The following is a 21,369-nucleotide window of genomic DNA, read 5'->3' as shown; positions in this document are numbered from 1 at the left end:
AAGAGTGATGCCCTCTTCAATGGCCTCCACATAGTATGATGTCCTCTTAATTGGCCCCCACAGAGTGATGGCCCCTTAAAGGGGTTGTCCGGGATCAAGATTTTTTTTTAAAACCAGTTAAATCACTATTAATAGCGGTTTGAAGGTCCCCCCAGATGTTTTTAGGTATTTTTACACTTCAGCAGGGCTCCTACAGTCCCCCACTGATTGTTTACCTTTCTGTTTATGTATGCGGTAACTTCCTGCCTCAATGCTTTCTGGGTCCCAGCGCAGCATCGCGTTGTTTCGAGTGTGTGCCTTCTCCTCCGTGCAGCCACCACCCCTAATTCATATGCCGCCTCCTGCCGCGACGGTTCCTCTGCCTTAGTCACGCCCATAAACGCCTCCTTCCTTGCTAAGAATGCGCCCTGCTCGGTGAGGGGCGTGGCTTAGCGCGGTCTGTTGCCGCATAGTTACTGCCCCTCCATGCGCTTGGAATAATTAGAGGCTGACTGTGACGTCACCGGGCTCCTTGCGAAGCGGAAGAAGAGGCTTCGCTATGCAGAAAGGGACCCGGTACGTCACTGACAGTGATAGAAACTGCACTTCCGGCTGAAAACTTGTGAAGTGAAAAAGGGCCATCAGAAATGTCTGGTAAGGGAAGGACAGGCATGAATGTAATATTTAGGGGACCATTGTACATGTACACCCATGTCCCCAATCCCGGACAACCCCTTTAAGTCCCTGTCATGGAGTGATGCTGATGCCCCACTTCTGTGGCCCCCCAGAGAGATTCCCCCCATGAAGTGTAGCCCCATATTGCTTCTAATTTAAATGGTCACCTACCCTACGTTCCTCCTCATTCGGCTCCCTGCTTCTCCATTCGGCATTGGTGGTTCAGGGCAAGCAGCCCGGATGAAATGATGTCATCGCACCTGCCACACTGAGCCACAGGCAGCACAGCAGGGAGTGAAGCTCTGCTCTGTGCTGTGCTGTCTATGGCTCAGCGTGACATGACGTCACTGCATTGCACCTGCTTGTGTTGAACCACCGATGGCAGGAAAGCTGGGATGAAGCAGGGAGCTGACGGACTTTATTTAACTATATTGGGATCCTGAAGACACAGATACAGTTGAAAGCAGAACAAGCAGGTGTCTGGACAAGTGACATCCACAGTCTGGATTTGGACCACGGTTCACCTGTTGAGTACCCCTGGCCTAGACTATATAATTGTATCCACTTCTCAACTGAGAGCAGAACTAGCTGTGTATACAGTGTGCTGCTTCTCACTGTATACTGGATTGCTGTCATTCACTGACAGCAAACAAATATATAGAAAATTGTAAGAAGCTGAAATACTGAGTATAAAATAAAATTGTAAACTTTCAATAGAGAGTAAATATATTTCTAAATGGCTATTTTTTTGTTCCATTGTGGAGCAAACTTGCAAATTTAATTTGAAAGTGGCCGGGTCATATAGAATGCTTAAAGGAATCTGTCATCAAATGGACACCTTAAAGGGGTTGTCTCACTTCAGCAAATGCCATTTATTATGTAGAAAAAGTTAATACAAGGCACTTACTAATGTTTTGTGACTGTCCATATTGCCTACTTTGCTGGTTTAATTCATTTTTCCATCACTTTATACCCTGTGCATTTTCATGGTTATGACCACCATGCTTGTGCTTGTGTTAAGCTTGCACATTATAGGAAAAAGTGCCAGCCTTTCTGGTGGCCGGGACTGTGGGAGCTCACATAGGCTAGTGTTTTTTTCTATAGTGTTTAAGCACGGCCACCACTGCTGGATTGCAGGGTGGTCAAAACCATGGAAACACACAGGGTATAAAGTGATGGAAAAATCAATCCAGCCAGCAAAGGAAGCAATATGGACAATCACAATACATTAGTAAGTGCTTGTATTATCGTTCAGCTATTTGCTGAAGTGACAGAACCCTTTTAAGTAAAGAACATCTTCAGGAGGTGCTGTTCAGAAGTGCTTTCTGTATACGTATTATGGCGCTGCCTACCTGATTGGCCTGATTGAAACCCATGATGACTCCTAGTCAATCAGACCGAGAGGCTCTATAATTAACAGACAACATACAGCCTATAGTTTTGAACTTCACCCATAAGTACTATTGCACCCAGTGGACCGTGCCACAAACCTACTAAAAAGTACATTGACCTGAGCACCTTATCAATGCTTTTTGTAGTTTAGTGTAGGGGTACACACATGAGACTGAGGCTTGAATGTGGCCCCCCTTGTGCCAGCAAACCTGCAAACTAATTTTTTTCAAAAGAAACCTGAAAACCCACCTCTTCAGACAAGCCTACAACCAGTGACCCTGCTGCCTCTATACCGCCATGACCAGCTTCACCCTCATCTACTGTGTCCTTCTCCCATACCACGTAGATTGTAAGCCCTCACGGGCAGGGCCCTCTCTCCTTCCGTACCAGTTTGTAACTCGTCTTGTTTATGATTAGTGTAATTGTCTGTATTATGTATGTGCACCCCTTATCATATGTATAGCGCTATGGAATGAATGGCGCTTTAATAATAAATAATAATAATAATAATATGAAATATTTTTAATCTAGGGCTGTTAAGGGATTAATGGTAATATCCCTGGTGATTAATATTAACATCCCTGGTGAGCTAATACAGCGAAAGGATAGATAATGACATCTCTGGTGGTCTACAGCAGTGAAGGGGCTAACGATAAGACTTTTGGTGACCCTGTGAAGAGTTTACCCTCCTGTACTAAAGGCTGTATTACATATCGTCCTCTTCCTCTCTTCTCTACGCTATTTGGCCATTGACTCCTCAGACCTGGATGATATAGTGAAAACAATCAGAACATACACCTTGAGCAGAGGAGAGAAGCAGCTAAAAAGACCGCACCGGCTTCTGACCCTGATTTAACCCTGATCTGCATTTTTTAGGGATTGCACATGGACCTATACATTTCTTTAGGTCCACAAAAAAAAAAAACAGAACACTCACGGTTGTCATGCATGTGCTGTTAGCATCCGTGTGTCCATTCTGCAAAAGGATAAAGTGTGTCCTATACTTGGCCACAAAATGAAGTCAATGGGTCCGCAAAAAACCTGACACAAGAAGGATGTCATCCTTGCTTTGCAGATCAGTGTTTTGCGGACTGCGATTTCCTGTGTGTCAAGTCTGGACTGGGAAGTGGAGGCCAGACGGGAACTGGTAAGCTGTGGAATGGTAGATCGATTTTTGGATCATCGATTTGTTTTAACATCATTTTTAGCACTTTACTAAAAGTTTTACCCCACCAGAAGACCCCTTTACTGTTGTCAAAAAGATTCGATGAACAGTGTGGTTTTCTACATTTGCACAGGAGAATGGGGGAGGTTTATCAATATTGTAAGATGGACTCATTTTCAAGTTGCTGAAAATATACAAATTGTGCCAAATTAATAAAAGTAGCGCATGTGATATAATATATTGGTCAAAACGATATAGACACATTCATCTGTCTTACACCGGGCTGATGCACATTAACAATAAACATGTGCCCTAAAACATTCCCTACATCTTTAATACATTTGGAGAACCCTTTAATTACAAAGAGGTGAATCGATTCTGAAATCCGGATCAAATTTTCCAAAAAGTTTAAAAGAATTTTGTAAGAGAAAGAAAGAAAGAAAGAAAGAAAGAAAGAAAGAGGGAGAGAGAGTATCTGCAGCCAGGTGTTCAGACAGGGAATGTCAGGAATCGACTGGACAAAAAATGCTGTTTGCAGCAGTTATTGTCCGGTTGATTCTCAGCATATTTGCCGGGTATTGACTATAATGGAGTTCGGCAGGCAGGTGGCAGTATCTGGCTATGCTGGACCCAAAGAACTCCCACAGGCTGTTTTATGCTGGGGCAGCCTACCAGAGAGACAGTCGCAGGCAGAGGCATAGTTAAAGGCTCATGGGCCCTGGTGCAAGAGTTCTGCTTGGGCCCCTCTTCCCTCAGTGCTTTGTGGCCAGGGGCAGGGAAGCACATAGCCTTCGTGCTGCCTGAGTCAAAAATTGAAACGCATGCACTTTCTATGATATAATGTCTTTTTATGCACCACGAGGGTCATTGGGCCCCCTCCGGTTCCTGGGCCTGGTAGTGACTGCTACGTACCTCTGCACCCCGTATAGCTATGCCCCTGGCCGTAGGGTGTCAAACAAGCTTTAGCTATCCTTTTTCTTTTGAAAAGTTATAAAAGAGACTGGGATAAAAAGTGCTGAAAACATTTGTGAGGCATACGTTGTTTGGAGCATTCTGATTATTTTCCTAATTTCTAAAAAAAAATTCATTTTAATCCGGTGTAATATTACTAAGTGTTTTAAATTATTTTTAAATGCATCATGCTGCATATACTGTATGTATGATATCTTCTGCATGGAGATTACCATGGTCACTAGATGGCGACAGACATCAGAACATGTTTTAGACATTTCATCTGTATACCCAGCTAACTGTCTCTTTCTATATGTTTATTCACCTAGTTATCTATCTATCTATCTATCTATAATCCCAGAAAATCCACGGCACTTCCTTAGTAAAAACGTGTAGTTTTAATAACCAATAGCTATTGGTGAAAAAAACTACAAGTTTTTACTAGGGAAGTGCCGTAGATTTTCTGGGATTATAGATATTGGAAGTCTGGATCGCTTCATCGGCTACCGTCATCATATAATACTGCTGTGCTGTTCACACTCTCTTGAAATGCTGTTACAGGATGATTGTATGAAGGGGCTCGGGAGATCTATCTATCTATCTATCTATCTATCTATCTATCTATCTATCTATCTATCTATCTAATATCTATCTTTTTGTCTCTTCTCACACTCCAGACCAGTTTCCTATTTTTTTTTCTTTGTATTATAATTGTCTAAATTCTAATTATAAATTGAATTATTATAATGAAATTAAATAAACTTATTGCACATTTTTAAGGATTTATATATTTTTTTTTAGATAAACCCCTGCTTAGCTGTCGTTTTCCTATGTGTTCTTTTCCATCTCTACCTTCCTACCAGTCAATATAAATGTCGGTCCTTTCGATCACAATGCTGCTCTTTTGCAGTGTCTCATAAAAATGTCATATTCTGATAAATTGCATCAATCATTTTTGATAGTGCTAACTACCGATCTGAAATTGTAGAATACACACACACATAGGAGGCAATGGTGGCCATTACGATTATTCCTGCGTTTTTAAAGTTATACATTATACACGGCAGCACAGTATAGGGATTATATGTGAAATGTCAGTGCCGGCAGACGGTGAACTCCCCCCATAGTGCTGTGCTGGGTAAGGCATCGTTTTCCTCTGCTGATTGGTGTCACCCCACGTGCTCGGGATATCTGCTTGTCTCCTCTAAGTGTGAACACGTCTCTCAGAATGCTGATTTGCTCATTTCACATCAGTGTCAAAATGACTTAGATAAAACCCAGTATCTACTTGGTTCTTTGCGGCCCTTGTTCTTCTGTCCAAGCTGTAAGTCACAAAAAGGGTATGCAGGTGTCCTGCCCAGAAAACTCATTTACTCTAATAAAAATGACACCGCTACATAAATTATGCAGCTGTCCCTTTAATCAGACCTAATTGCTGGATATCACCCATCTTCCGCGTGCTGACGATGAGCGTTCGGGGCCTCAGTTTTAAAAGTATGATTAAGAATTGTAGAAGAAAAAAAAATTCTAATCTGTAGAAATCTTCTCCAGTGGCAGCGTTATTTCATCAAAAGATGGATTTTGCTCTTAATTAGCCAACAGGCCACAAGGGACGTTTCAGAGTCACGGGTGTGAAACAGCCTCAAGCATGAAGAGATCAATCTGAATAAAAAAAATGGCGGCTGGGGAATAATTGGCAGCTCCAGTGAACGCGGGCTGTTTATAACAGTGACAATATGTTCTGGTGTAATAACAGAGCCGGCTCCGCTCTGGTTTCTCTCCTGGCACATTTTAGACTGCAAGGAAGTGCAGATATAAATAACCAATTGAAGCCCCTTTTTTATTCTGTTCCTTGAAAACAAAATTCCCATTGGTGCTATTAGTAAATCCCATATCTTTCATAATAATCACACAATTATTCAGCTGTAGACGCGGCCTCATTGTTCTGTATTAGTGTGCGGAAGATTTCTTAAGGTATGTAACTAATTAAAACAATGAAGTACAGTGTGTGGAAAGCTGCTTTATACCATCGCACATATGGCAGCTACCCACAAAGGAAAGCCCTTAATTAAATAGATAGATTACCTTTTTTTCTGGTGTAATAAACTTGTGGGTTATACAGCATGTGCTTATAGTGGGGAGATGAGAGATGATAGATAGATAGATAGATAGATAGATAGATAGATAGATAGATAGATAGATAGATAGATAGATAGATAGATAGATATGAGATAGATAGATAGATAGATAGATAGATATGAGATAGATAGATAGATAAATATGAGATAGATAGATAGATAAATATGAGATAGATAGATAGATAGATAGATAGATAGATAGATAGATATGAGATATATAGATAGATAGATAGATAGATAGATATGAGATAGATAGATAAATATGAGATATATAGATAGAGAGATAGATAGATAGATAGATAGATAGATAGATAGATACGGATGTAGCAGTGTTAACTAGATTTCATAACTCACCAAGTGTGACTGTTAACTCTGCTACATCCATAGATAATTAGATAGATATATATTGGATATATAGATAGATAGATATGGATGTAGCAGTGTTAACTAGATGTGATAACTCACCAAGTGTGACTGTTAACTCTGCTACATCCATAGATAGATATATACACTACTCACAAAACGTTAGGGATATTTGGCTTTCGTGTGAACGTTATTGAAAATGTAAAAAGTTCACGTTACAGGAATATTATATCATGAAAGTCGGGCATTTAAGTAGAAGCAGCAATGACGATTTCCTCATCTCAAACAATTTATTGAAACAAAAGCCACCACCAGTGGTGGGTATATTCCCCCACAAAAATGTCAGTGTCTTAAACTTGTTATGTGGCCTTGAGCATCAATTACAGCTTGACAACGACGTCTCATGCTGTTCATAAGTCGAACCTGCTGAGGCATGGCATCCCACTCTTCTTGAAGGACGGCCCTCAGGTCATTGAGGTTCTGGGGTACACAGTTATGAGCCTCTACACGGTGACTTAGCTGATCCTATAGGTTTTCAATAGGATTCAGGTCTGAAGAAAGTGCAGGGCACTCTATTTGAGGTCCCCCAGTCTCCAGCAGCAGTTCCGTAATGATGCGACCTCAATGAGCTGGCGCATTGTCATCCATTAAGATGAAATTAGGTCTGTGTCATTCATGCAGAGGCACATAGACTGGATTCATTATTCTCTCCTTGAGGTATCGAACATCGTTGGCGGCCATCATTTCTGCTCAGCGTGAATTGATTTTCATCAGTGAACATCACTGAGGCTCACTGGTCCCTCGTCCAGCGTAGATGCTCCGTTGCCCATGCAAGATGATGACATCTGTGGTCAGGTACCCTTGCAGGTCATCTAGAACGCAGACCACGCTGATGTAAATGGTTTCAAATGGTCTGATGTGACATTTGGGTGCCTCTCACCTCCTTTAAATGTGCCTGGAGTTGTGTGCAGGGCATTGTTTACAATGAATGGTTCATCATTGTGAGATGTGGCCAAAGGACGTCCTCTTCTATGTTTTTCTGTGACTCTTCCAGGCTCTCTGCATCTCTGTTGCAACTTGCTGATTACACTCTGTGACACTCTAAGCTCAGTGGCCACTTCTGTCCCCATCCTGCTTGAAGCCTCGCAATGGCGAGGTACTGTTGAGCAATTGTTAGGTGTTGTCTTGGTCTCATGATGTCAAAATGTGAACAGCATGATTAGGAGGACTGTTTAAATACCAATTCTAATTGAGCCAGGAAATGTATTGGGTGATTAATGGATCAAACACCTGTAGTGAATTTGGCTGTTGAGCTCCTGTCACTACCAGAGCTTTGAGACGTTCTCACAGCTCTGTTTCTCCACCCCTGTGATGATGTCACTACTTGAGCTTGGAGGAGTTCTCACTGCTCTGTTTCTCCGCCCCTGTGATGAGTCTTTACTTTCTGTTTCCTTCCTCCCAGCTGTTCCCCCTGCATTTGATTTCCCTGCCTTTAAATCACCCCTCCTCCTATTGTAGGGCGTGGATTATATTTCTCATTTCAGTTGTAGCTCTTGCTTGAGTATCTTCACTTGTAGCTATCAGTTCACTGGACCTGTGTTCTGCTGCAACAAGCACTCTGGATATTGCCAGCTGTCCTTGGATCCGTCTTCTCTGCGGCTGCAGCTCCTTCAGCTAAGTGTGCAGACATTGTTGTGTACCTGGTTATTTTCTGACTGGATCTGAGGGGGCCACGGTTCCCTCCATATACTGAGCAGGGCACCGGTGGCCGTGCCCCTTCCACTATAGTAGGGGTTACAGTGGTCATCAGACTCATTCAGTGTGCAGGGGCCTCATCCTGTCTCGCTCCCCTCTGAGGAGGAGCCCATGCAGCTAGGTCGACTTGCCCCTGATAAAAGAGGATTTAGTCCTCAGAGTATGGTGTGTTTTTGTTGTGGGGGCATAGGTCATTTGGCAAATGTTTGTCCGTCTAGGAGATTCTTGAACTGTACTAAGAGCGATAATAAGAGAAAAACCTCAAAAGGTAAATCATCAAATTCTGCTTCATCTGCTACTTTGGGCAAAGTTGATGTAGGAATTGATGCTTTTCCTCTGACCTGCAGTTCCCGTTTTCTCCTGTCTGCCAGGGTGGCGCTAGAGACCAAAGTCATTTCTTGTGAGATTTTTGTCGATAGTGGAGCGGCCGTCAATCTTATTGACACTCAATTTGTAGCCATGCATGGTTTTCAGGTTTGCACATTAGAAAAGGATATACCTTTTTTTGCTATTGACTCTGCTCCACTCTCACAGAGATCTCTGAAGGGCATTGTTCACAATATCCGGCTAGCTGTAGGTGACACTCATGTGGAGGATATATCTTGTTTTGTCCTTAACGGATTGCCTTCTCCTCTAGTTTTGGGGTTACCCTGGCTCACTAGACATAACCCCACTATTGATTGGCAAGGAAGGCAAATAAATGAGTGGAGTGACTTTTGTAGAGAGAATTGTCTCACAGCGACTTTTGCAGAGGTGTCTACTAAAACTGTGCCATCATTTCTCTCTGATTTCTCGGACGTGTTTTCCGAGAGCGGTGTTCAGGAGCTACCTCCTCACCGGGAGTTTGACTGTCCCATTAACCTCATTCATGGCGCCAAGCTGCCAAAAGCACGCCTCTACAATCTCTCACAACCGGAAAGAATCGCAATGCGAACTTATATCTCCGAGAGTCTCGATAAGGGGCATATTCGTCCCTCAAAGTCACCTGTGGCCGCGGGTTTTTTTTTTGTTAAAAAAAAAGATGGCTCTCTGAGACTTTGCCTAGATTTTAGGGAGCTGAACCGTATCACGATTCGCGATCCCTATCCCCTTCCTCTGATCCCGGACCTCTTCAACCAAATTGTTGGGGCCAAGGTGTTTTCCAAATTGGATTTGAGAGGCGCGTACAACCTGGTCAGGGTCAGAGAGGGGGATGAATGGAAAACGGCCTTTAATACCCCTAACGGGCATTTCGAGAATCTCGTTATGCCTTTCGGCCTGATGAATGCTCCGGCCGTCTTTCAGCATTTTGTTAATAGTATTTTCTACCATTTAATGGGGAAATTTGTATTGGTGTATCTTGATGATATTTTGATTTTGTCCCCTGATGTTCAGACCCATCAGGATCATCTTTTTCAGGTTCTGCAGATTCTGCGGGAAAATAAATTGTACGCCAAGCTGGAGAAATGTCTTTTTATGGTATCGGAGATTCAATTTCTGGGTTTTCTCCTCTCTGCTTCTGGTTTTCGCATGGATCCGGAGAAGGTCCGTGCTGTACTTGAGTGGGAGCTTCCTGAGAATCAGAAGGCATTGATGCGCTTTCTGGGTTTTGCGAACTATTACAGAAAGTTCATTTTGAATTATTCCTCTGTTGTCAAACCCCTTACTGACATGACAAAAAAGGGGGCGGATTTTTCCTCTTGGTCGGAGGAGGCGCTTGCAGCCTTTTCTAAGATTAAAGAGAGTTTTGCGTCTGCTCCTGTCTTGGTGCATCCCGATGTTTCCTTACCTTTTATTGTTGAGGTGGATGCTTCCGAGGTGGGTGTGGGTGCAGTTTTGTCCCAGGGCCCTTCTCCTGCCAAATGGCGACCCTGTGCCTTTTTCTCTAAAAAACTCTCCCCGGCAGAGAGAAACTATGATGTGGGAGATAGGGAGTTGTTGGCTATCAAGTTGGCTTTCGAGGAATGGCGCCATTGGTTGGAGGGGGCCAGGCACCCTATCACCGTTTTTACCGACCATAAGAATCTGGCATACTTGGAGTCGGCCAGGCGTATGAATCCGAGACAGGCCAGATGGTCTCTGTTCTTCTCCAGATTCAATTTTGTCGTTACATTCCGACCTGGGATCAAAAATGTGAAGGCTGATGCTCTCTCTCGCTGTTTTCCGGGAGGAGGAAACTCTGAGGACCCGGGTCCCATTTTGGCGGAGGGGGTAGTTGTTTCTGCTCTATATTCTGATTTGGAGGCCGAGGTCCAGGCTGCCCAGACTGAGGCACCTGCCCGTTGTCCTTCTGGGAAGTTGTTCGTGCCTCCTGAGCTACGTCACAAACTCTTCAAGGAGCATCATGATACGGTTCTTGCTGGTCACCCCGGGAGTAGAGCCACGGTAGATCTCATTGCTCGGAGATTTTGGTGGCCAGCTCTTCGTAAGTCGGTGGAGGGTTTTGTGGCTGCTTGTGAGACGTGCGCTCGCGCTAAGGTCCCTCGTTCACGGCCTTCAGGTTCCCTTCTCCCGTTACCCATACCTTCCCGTCCTTGGACACACCTGTCCATGGACTTTATCACGGATCTTCCTCGTTCCTCGGGGAAGTCGGTGATCCTGGTGGTGGTGGACCGTTTTAGCAAGATGGCTCATTTCGTACCTTTCCCTGGTTTACCCAATGCTAAAACGTTGGCGCAAGCTTTTGTCGACCATATTGTTAAATTGCACGGCATTCCCTCTGATATTGTTTCCGATAGAGGCACGCAGTTTGTGTCCAGGTTCTGGAAGGCTTTCTGTTCTCGCCTGGGGGTTCGGCTGTCCTTCTCTTCTGCTTTTCACCCGCAGTCGAATGGTCAGACTGAGCGCCTCAATCAGAATCTGGAGACATATTTGCGCTGTTTTGTGGCAGAGAACCAGGAGGATTGGTGTTCATTTCTCCCTCTTGCTGAGTTTGCTCTGAACAACCGTCGTCAGGAATCTTCTGATAAGTCACCATTCTTTGGTGCATATGGGTTCCATCCGCAGTTTGGGACATTCTCGGGAGGGGCTCTTTCTGGTTTACCTGAGGAGGAGAGATTTTCCTCGTCTTTGTCTACCATTTGGCAAAAGATTCAGAGTAATCTTAGAAAGATGAGTGAGAAGTATAAGCGTGTGGCTGATAAGAGTCGTGTGCCTGGTCCGGACCTGAATGTGGGTGATCTGGTGTGGTTGTCTACAAGAAATATTAAACTGAAGGTTCCCTCCTGGAAATTGGGTCCCAAGTTTATTGGGCCTTATAAAATCTTGTCAGTCATCAATCCTGTTGCCTTCCGTCTTGATCTTCCACGGGTTTGGAAGATACATAATGTATTTCACAGATCTCTCTTAAAACCATATGTCCAGCCTACGGTACCCTCCTCTTTGCCTCCCCCTCCGATTTTGGTTGATGGCAATCTGGAGTTTGAGGTTTCCAGAATTGTGGACTCTCGCATTGTCCGCGGTTCTCTTCAGTACCTCGTTCATTGGAAGGGTTATGGTCCTGAGGAGAGGATGTGGGTTCCGGTGTCGGACATTAAAGCCACTCGCCTCATCAGGGCATTTCATAGGGCTCATCCTGAGAAGGTGGGTCCTGGGTGTCCGGAGTCCACCCGTAGAGGGGGGGGGGGGGTACTGTCACTACCAGAGCTTTGAGACGTTCTCACAGCTCTGTTTCTCCACCCCTGTGATGATGTCACTACTTGAGCTTGGAGGAGTTCTCACTGCTCTGTTTCTCCGCCCCTGTGATGAGTCTTTACTTTCTGTTTCCTTCCTCCCAGCTGTTCCTCCTGCGTTTGATTTCCCTGCCTTTAAATCACCCCTCCTCCTATTGTAGGGCGTGGATTATATTTCTCATTTCAGTTGTAGCTCTTGCTTGAGTATCTTCATTTGTAGCTATCAGTTCACTGGACCTGTGTTCTGCTGCAGCAAGCACTCCGGATATTGCCAGCTGTCCTTGGATCCGTCTTCTCTGCGGCTGCAGCTCCTTCAGCTAAGTGTGCAGACATTGTTGTGTACCTGGTTATTTTCTGACTGGATCTGAGGTGGCCACGGTTCCCTCCATATACTGAGCAGGGCACCGGTGGCCGTGCCCCTTCCACTATAGTAGGGGTTACAGTGGTCATCAGTCTCAGGTACGCGGGCATGCCTCGTTCCGCCATTTGGATCCGGGCATGTGCTTTAGCAGCATAGGGAGAGCTTTGAGGGTCTGACAGGGGTCACCCTTTATCCTCCCTAGTTTGGGTCCGGTCAGTAGCTCTTTTTACTCTGTATACTCTTGTTGCTCACATACAGCCGTGACAGCTCCTTGTTAGAGAACAGCAAGTTGTGCAGAAAGTACTGAGACATTGAACAGTCGGACATGTGCATTCAAAAGTTTAGAGAAGATCACATTAAGTTCACCTGTAAAGGTTAGACTGCATTTTAGGCCTCTTGCACATGGCCGCTGTGTTTCCATTCCATGCATTGGGAACCTCAATTTGCGGTCCCCAATGCACGGGCAACGTCCGTGCGGTGGCCGGAACGGATCCAGACGCATTCAACTAGAACAAGTTCTATTTTTTTGCGGAATGGAAGCACCGATTGGAACCCCACGGAAGCACTCTTCCATGGGGTTCCGTTCCGTGCTTCCATTCCGCACCGCATCTCCGGATTTGCAGAACCATTCAAGTGAATGGGTCAGCATCCGTGATGCGGAATACACACGGCCTGTGCCCTGTGTATTGCAGAACCACCGTATGTGGCCAGCAATACGGCCATGGGAGCACAACGGCCGTGTGCAAGAGGCCTTAGGTTCATCCTGATATTTCCCCCACAAGCCAAATATCCCTGACTTTTTGTGAGCAGTCTAGATACAGATGTAGAAGTGTTAACAGTCACAGTCATAACGCATTAACTAGATTTGATTGATAACTCACCAAGTGTGACTGTTAACTCTTATAGATAGATAGATAGATAGATAGATATACAGAAGGAAAAATCCAAGGCAGCACACAAGTTATCCGTGAAAAAAAGGGTGTTTATTGACCCATATGTGGACAGCAACGTTTCAGCTCTCTCACTGGAGCCTTTGTCAAGCCTGGCACTGTTATGGGGGGATCTGTGGATGGCACTGGTTTGGGGGGATCTTTGGATGACACTGTTATGGGGGATCTGTGGATGGCACACTGTTATGGGGGTATCTGTGAATGGTACTGTTATGGGGGGATCTGGGGATGGCACTGTTATGGGGGGACCTGTGGATGGTACTGTTATGGGGAGATCTGTGGATGACACTGTTATAGGGGTATCTGTGAATGGTACTGTTATGGGGGATCTGTGGATGGCACTGTTATGGGAGATCTGTGGATGGCACTTTTATGGGGGATCTGTGGATGGCACTGTTATGGGGGATATGTAGATGGCACTGTTATGGGGGGATCTGGGGATGGCACTGTTATGGGGGGACCTGTGGATGGCACTGTTATGGGGGATCTGTGGATGACACTGTTATGGGGGATCTGTGGATGACAATGTTATGGGGGATCTGTGGATGAGACTGTTATGGCGGATCTGTGGATGGCACTGTTATGGGGGATCTGTGGATGGCACTGTTATTGGGGGATCTGTGGATGGCATTGTTATAGGGGATATGTGGATGATACTAATATGGGGGATCTGTAGATGGTACTGTTATGGGGGATCTGTGGATGGCACTGTTATGGGGGGGATCTGTGGATGACACTGTTATGGGGATCTGTGGATGATACTGTTATGGGGGGATCTGTGGATGGCACTGTTATGGGGATCTGTGGATGGCACTGTTATGGGGGATCTGTGGATGGCACTGTTATGGGGGGATCTGTGGATGGCGCTGTTATAGGGGATCTGTGGATGATACTGTTATGGGGGATCTGTGGATGGCACTGTTATGGGGGATCTGTGGATGGCACTGTTATGGGGGGAACTGTGGATGACAGTGTTATAGGGGATCTGTGGATGACACTGTTATGGGAGATCTGTGGATGAAACTGTTATGGGGGATCTGTGGATGACAGTGTTATAGGGGATCTGTGGATGACACTGTTATGGTTGATCTGTGGATGGCACTGGTATGGGGGGATCTGAGGCTGACACTGTTATGGGACTGGTCTGTGGCTGACACTTATTGGGGTCTGTGGCTGACACTGTTATGGGGGGTATCTGTGGATGACACTGTTATGGGGCTGGTCTGTGGCTGACACTTATTGGGGTCTGTGGGTGACACTTATTGGGGTCTGTGGCTCTCTGGCTGACACTGTTATGGGGGTATCTGTGGATGACACATAGCATCTTATGCTATGTGTCATCCACAGATCCTCCCATAACAGTGTCGCTGTTTAGTGTGAATGTAATGGCAGCGGGGCCCGGTGCAGTCACTGTATTGCACCGGCCCCGCTCAGAGTAGTAATACTTTGAATAACTGTAATAATAATAATAACGATCTTCACTTCTTCACTTACTACATGGTGAGGCAGGAGGCAGGGCAGGCGGCCAGGCACTGGCAGCGTAACTCACTACGTCATGCCCCTGCGCCGCCTGCTTCATTCATGCAGTGGGCGGAGCAGGGGCGTCACTTAGTGAGTTACGCTACCAGTGCCTGGCCGCCCGCCAGGCCTCCTGCCTCACCATGTAGTAAGTGAGCGGGGCCGGTGCAATACAGTGACAGCCCCCCGCTGCCATTGCAATAGGATGCTGCACATGTAGTGTCTCATGGAGTGTGTGCCGATGGAGCGGCGTCTGGCCGCACTGCGCGTGTGGGGAAGCGGGCGCATGCGCAGTGCGGCATAATGAGTAAGATAGCCGGCTCTCAGTGTGGACGGCTCCTCGGGATCTGTGACGGCTGCGCTGTCCCGTGTGCTCCGGGCAGAGTATAACTCTGAAAGCCGCTGTGCCCGGCTCCCGGCGTCCTCCTCCTTGAGCGCTGCTGTCCCGCCGCTGTGCCCCCGAGCCCGGCTCTGTGACCTGGATTGGCCTGTGTGTGTGTGTGTGTGTCCGTCCGCTGCGCATGCGCACTTCTATAATCGGCACACACGCACGGACACCAGCCCTGAGCACGTACACAGGGCTTTTATTAGTATAGATAATATTTTCTCTTACTGTAATACTGAATTATATGTACAGTAGCTGTAATATGCGTCACTGGCACTGTCTTTTGTCTGAGACTGCAGGCACTGTGACTGCTGGCTGATATGACTGCCACTGACTGGTAGTGCTGAGACCACTTGCACTGTGACTGGTGACTGATACAGCTTTCACTGACTGGTGGTGCTGAGACCACTGGCACTGTGACTGGTGGCTGATACGGCTGGCACTGACTGGTGGTGCTGAGAGCACTGGCACTGTGACTGGTGGCTGATACTGCTGGCACTGATTGCTGGCACTGACTGCTGGAACTGACTGGTGGTGCTGAGACTGTGGGCACTGTGACTGGTGCCTGAGATGGCTGGCACGGACTGGTGGTGCTGAGACTGCAGCTGATGGCACTTACTGGTGGCTGAGACGACTGGCAGTGCCACGTGGGGCTGAGACTGCTGTCACTGTGACTGGTGGCTGATACGGCTGGCACTAACTGGTGGTGCTGAGACCACTGGCACTGTGACTGGTGGCTGATAGAGCTGGCACTAACTGGTGGTGCTGAAACCACTGTCACTGTGACTGGTGGCTAATACGCTTGGCACTGACTGGTGGTGCTGAGACTGCTGTCACTGTGACGGGTGGCTCAAACGGCTGGCACTGACTGGTGGTGCTGAGACCACTGGCACTGTGACTGGTGGCTAATACGCTTGGCACTGACTGGTGGTGATGAGACTGCTGTCACTGTGACTGGTGGCTGATACGGCTGGCACTGACTGGTGGTGCTGAGAGCACTGGCACTGTGACTGGTGGCTAATACGCTTGGCACTGACTGGTGGTGCTGAAACCACTGTCACTGTGACTGGTGGCTAATAAGCTTGGCACTGACTGGTGGTGCTGAGACTGCTGTCACTGTGACGGGTGGCTCAAACGGCTGGCACTGACTGGTGGTGCTGAGACCACTGGCACTGTGACTGGTGGCTAATACGCTTGGCACTGACTGGTGGTGCTGAGACTGCTGTCACTGTGACTGGTGGCTGATACGGCTGGCACTGACTGGTGGTGCTGAGAGCACTGGCACTGTGACTGGTGGCTAATACGCTTGGCACTGACTGGTGGTGCTGAAACCACTGTCACTGTGACTGGTAGCTAATACGCTTGGCACTGACTGGTGGTGCTGAGACTGCTGTCACTGTGACGGGTGGCTCAAACGGCTGGCACTGACTGGTGGTGCTGAGACCACTGGCACTGTGACTGGTGGCTAATACGCTTGGCACCGACTGGTGGTTCTGAGACTGCTGTCACTGTGACTGGTGGCTGATACAGCTGGCACTGACTGGTGGTGCTGACACCACTGGCACTGTGACTGGTGGCTGATACAGCTGGCACTGACTGCTAGGACTGACTGGTGGTGCTGAGACTGTGGGCACTGTGACTGGTGCCTGAGATGGCTGGCACGAACTGCTGGCACTGACTGGTGGTGCTGAGACTTCAGCTGATGGCTGAAACAGCTGGCGCTGACTGGTGGCTGAGACGACTGGCAGTGCCACGTGGTGCTGAGACTGCTGGGACGTTTTGGTGTCCGCCTGGCGGTGAGGAGCCGAACGGATCCGTCCTGACTTACAATGTAAGTCAATGGGGACGGATCCGTTTACATTGACACAATATTGGTGCAATTGTAAACGGATCCGTCCCCCATTGACTTTCAATGTAAAGTCAGGAGTCCCTATTTTAGGCCTCTTTCACACCTGCGCTAGGTGCGGATCCGTCTGGTATCTGCACAGACGGATCCGCACCTATAAATGCAAATGATGGTATCCGTTCAGTGCGGATCCGTCTGCATAACAGCTTTTTCAGATCTGAGTTTTCACGATATGTGATCCACACAATTAAACCCTCAGGTGCCGCACCTGAGGGGTTAATTGTGTGGATCTCAGCCCCCTAATCGGGTGCTGCCAGGCAGCAGGGGCCAGACTCCCCTCCTTCCCCAGTATTAAAAGCATTGGTGGCCAGTGCGGCCCCCCCTCCCTCCCTCCTCAGTATTAAAAGCATTGGTGGCCAGTGCGGCCCCCCCTCCCTCCCCAGTATTAAAAGCATTGGTGGCCAGTGCGGCCCCCCCTCCCTCCCTCCCCAGTATTAAAAGCATTGGTGGCCAGTGCGGCCCCCCCTCCCTCCCCAGTATTAAAAGCATTGGTGGCCAGTGCGGCCCCTCCTCCCTCTCTCCCCAGTATTAAAAGCATTGGTGGCCAGTGCGGGCCCCCCCTCCCTCCCCAGTATTAAAAGCATTGGTGGCCAGTGTGGCCCCCCCTCCCTCCCTCCCCAGTATTAAAAGCATTGGTGGCAGTAGCCACAGGCTAACAACCCCCCCCATCATTGGTGGCAGCAGAGCGGCATTTCTGATCGGAGTCCCAGTTTAATCGCTGGGGCTCCGATCGGTTACCATGGCAGCCAGGACGCTACTGCAGTCCTGGCTGCCATGGTTTCTTAGCTTATACTTAGCCAACAAAAGAACCAAACCAATAACCCCAAAGAAAGATGAAAGAACGCACATATAAAATATATGTAATTTATTGAGACATCATCAAATAACAGAAATTATGACATAAGGCACAAAGGTTGAGGAGGGAGGGAGACCTCGTGTGAAGAGGTCATATACAACCTCCCTCTCAAAAACCCTAGACTGGGCTAGTCTGCTATGTGCGACCATACTTACCCTTTATATGCATACAGCATACATATGATTATGTGTTACTTTTAGTGAACTTACAGTTCCCACATGTCTATGCTGTTTTATACCCAGGGCTGTGACCCTTTTCCTTGTTAGCTGGGTTTTTGAGAGGGAGGTTGTATATGACCTCTTCACACAAGGTCTCCCTCCTCAACCTTTGTGCCTTATGTCATAATTTCTGTTATTTGATTATGTCTCAATAAATTACATATATGTTATATGTGCGTTCTTTTATCTTTCTTTGGGGTTATTGGTTTGGTTCTTTTGTTGGCTCAGTATATTATACTAGACCCCAGTGTCATTTATACACTGTTTGTGAGTGAGTTTTATTCATATAGGTTGGTCTAACTACTTAGCTTATACTTACCTGCGCTGTCTGTGGCCGGCCGGCGCTCCTCCTACTGGTAAGTGACAGGTCTGTGCGGCGCATTGCTTATAGCACAGACCTGTCACTTACCAGTAAGAGGAGCGCCTGGCCGGCCACATACAGTGCAGGTAAGTATAATGCTTTTAAAATTGCTAAGTAACCATGGCAGCCAGGACTGCAGTAGCGTCCTGGCTGCCATGGTAACCAATCGGAGCCCCAGCGATTAAACTGGTACTCCGATCGGAACTCTCCGCTGCCACCAATGATGGGGGGGGGGTGATTTTAATTAGGGGGGGGAGAGGGGAGGCCGCACTGACCACCAATGAATTTAATTTAATACTGGCGAGGGAGGGAGGGGGGGCAGATCACAGCCCCCTGTAAGAGATCAGGTGCTGCCAGTCAGCAGGGGGCCGTTATGTCCACAGTTCTCAGTATATTCTAACTTGAAGCATCCCCATCACTATGGGAACGCCTCTGTGTTAGAATATACTGTCGGATCTGAGTTTTCACGATCTAACTCAAATCCGATGGTACATTCTAACATAGAGGCGTTCCCATGGTGATGGGGACGCTTCAAGTTAAAATATACCATCGGATTGGAGAAAACTCTTATCCGATGGAGTTTGTGCTGATTGGTTTGTGCGCTGCGCACTTCACTAATCGGCACACACGCACGGACAACAGCCCTGAGCACGTACACAGGGCTTTTATTAGTATAGATAAGGTCTTCTGTTTCCTTGGTGTGCTTTGTACAGGATGATGTTGCCCATAGCAACCAATCAGAGCTCAGCTTTCACTTTACACAGCAGTGTATGAAATAAATGAGGCCCGTTGTATCCTCTCTGCCAGGCGAGTGGTGCTCTTTGTGGAGGGCAGTACTGCTGTGTGTGAACTTGTCTTATTCGATTCAGCAAAGAATAGTGATGGTGGAGGTCTATGTACACACAGGTTCAGTCACAGGAACACGGGACTGATTAGCTGGTCAATTTATGGACCTTCTCGTTACAGGAAGAAATATACTGCACATACAGTTGCAATAAAAAGTATGTGAACCCTTTGGAATGATATGGATTTCTGTACAAATTGGTCATAAAATGTGATTTGATCTTTATCTAAGTCACAACAATAGACAATCACAGTCTGCTTAAACTAATAACACACAAAGAATTAAATGTTAACATGTTTGTATTGAACACACCATGTAAACATTCACAGTGCAGGTGGAAAAAGTATGTGAACCCCTAGACTAATTACATCTCCAACAGCTAATTGGAGTGAGGTGTCAGCCAACTGGAGTCCAATCAATGAGATGAGATTGGAGGTGTTGGTTACAGCTGCCCTGCCCTATAAAAAACACACACCAGTTCTGGGTTTGCTTTTCACATGAAGCATTGCCTGATGTGAATGATGCCTCACACAAAAGAGCTCTCAGAAGACCTATGATTAAGAATTGTTGACTTGCATAAAGCTGGAAAGGGTTATAAAAGTATCTCCAAAAGCCTTGCTGTTCATCAGTTCACAGTAAGACAAATTGTCTATAAATGGAGAAAGTTCAGCACTGCTGCTACTCTCCCTAGGAGTGTCCTGTAAAGATGACTGCAAGAGCACAGCACAGACTGCTCAATGAGGTGAAGAAGAATCGTAGAGTGTCAGCTAAAGACTTACAAAAGTCTCTGGCATATGCTAACATCCCTGTTAGCTAATCTACGATACGTAAAACACTAAACAAGAATGGATTTCATGGGAGGATACCACAGAGGAAGCCACTGCTGTCCAAAAAAAACATTGCTGCACGTTTACAGTTTGCACAAGAGCACCTGGATGTTCCACAGCAGTACTGGCAAAATATTCTGTGGACAGATGAAACCAAAGTTGAGTTGTTTGGAAGAAACACACAACACTATGTGTGGAGAAAAAGAGGCACAGCACACCAACATCAAAACCTCATCCCAACTGTGAAGTATAGTGGTGGGGGCATCATGGTTTAGGGCTGCTTTGCTGCATCAGGGCCTGGATGGATTGCTATCATCAAAGGAAAAATGAATTCCCAAGTTTATCAACACATTTTGCAGGAGAACTTAAGGCCATCTGTCCACCAGCTGAAGCTCAACAGAAGATGGGTGTTGCAACAGGACAATGACCCAAAGCATAGAAGTAAATCAACAACAGAATGGCTTAAACAGAAGAAAACACACCTTCTGGAGTGGCCCAGTCAGAGTCCTGACCTCAACCCGATTGAGATGCTGTGGCATGACCTCAAGAAACCGATTCACACCAGACATCCCAAGAATATTGCTGAACTGAAACAGTTCTGGAAAGAGGAATGGTCAAGAATTACTCCTGACCGTTGTGCACGTCTGATCTGCAACTACAGGAAACGTTTGGTTGAAGTTATTGCTGCCAAAGGAGGTTCAACCAGTTATTAAATGCAAGGGTTCACATACTTTTTCCACCTGCACTGTGAATGTTTACATGGTGTGTTCAATAAAAACATGGTAACATTTAATTATTTGTGTGTTATTAGTTTAAGCAGACTGTGATTGTCTATTGTTGTGACTTAGATGAAGATCAGATCACATTTTATGACCAATTTGTGCAGGAATCCATATCATTCCAAAGGGTTCACATACTTTTTCTTGCAACTGTATAATGCAAGATCCATGGCCCATACCACAAAAAATAGATAATCACTTGTTTGAACATCTAAACTTGTTGTAGACATCAGGGTGGACAACCATCTAGAAATTCCGTAAAAATAAGGCGCTTTTTTTTCAGCGTTCATGAAAAA

The 21,369-nt window shown here is 46.4% G+C and overlaps 1 long non-coding RNA gene across 1 annotated transcript; it reads right to left on the bottom strand.

Moving 5' to 3' along the window:
* Nucleotides 1-597: 597 nt before the first annotated feature.
* LOC120997460 lies at nt 598-20,205 on the bottom strand. Its single transcript, XR_005778178.1, has 3 exons — nt 20,195-20,205; nt 16,945-16,950; nt 598-723 (listed from the first exon to the last, which is right to left on the bottom strand). It is a non-coding gene; the product is annotated as an uncharacterized LOC120997460 (long non-coding RNA).
* Nucleotides 20,206-21,369: the final 1,164 nt, after the last annotated feature.

The sequence above is a fragment of the Bufo bufo genome, chromosome 4, assembly GCF_905171765.1.
Source record: "Bufo bufo chromosome 4, aBufBuf1.1, whole genome shotgun sequence".
Classification (NCBI taxonomy): Eukaryota; Metazoa; Chordata; class Amphibia; order Anura; family Bufonidae; genus Bufo; species Bufo bufo.
Note: the sequence above shows the minus strand (reverse complement) of the source record. Positions and strands in the feature narration are given on the sequence as shown.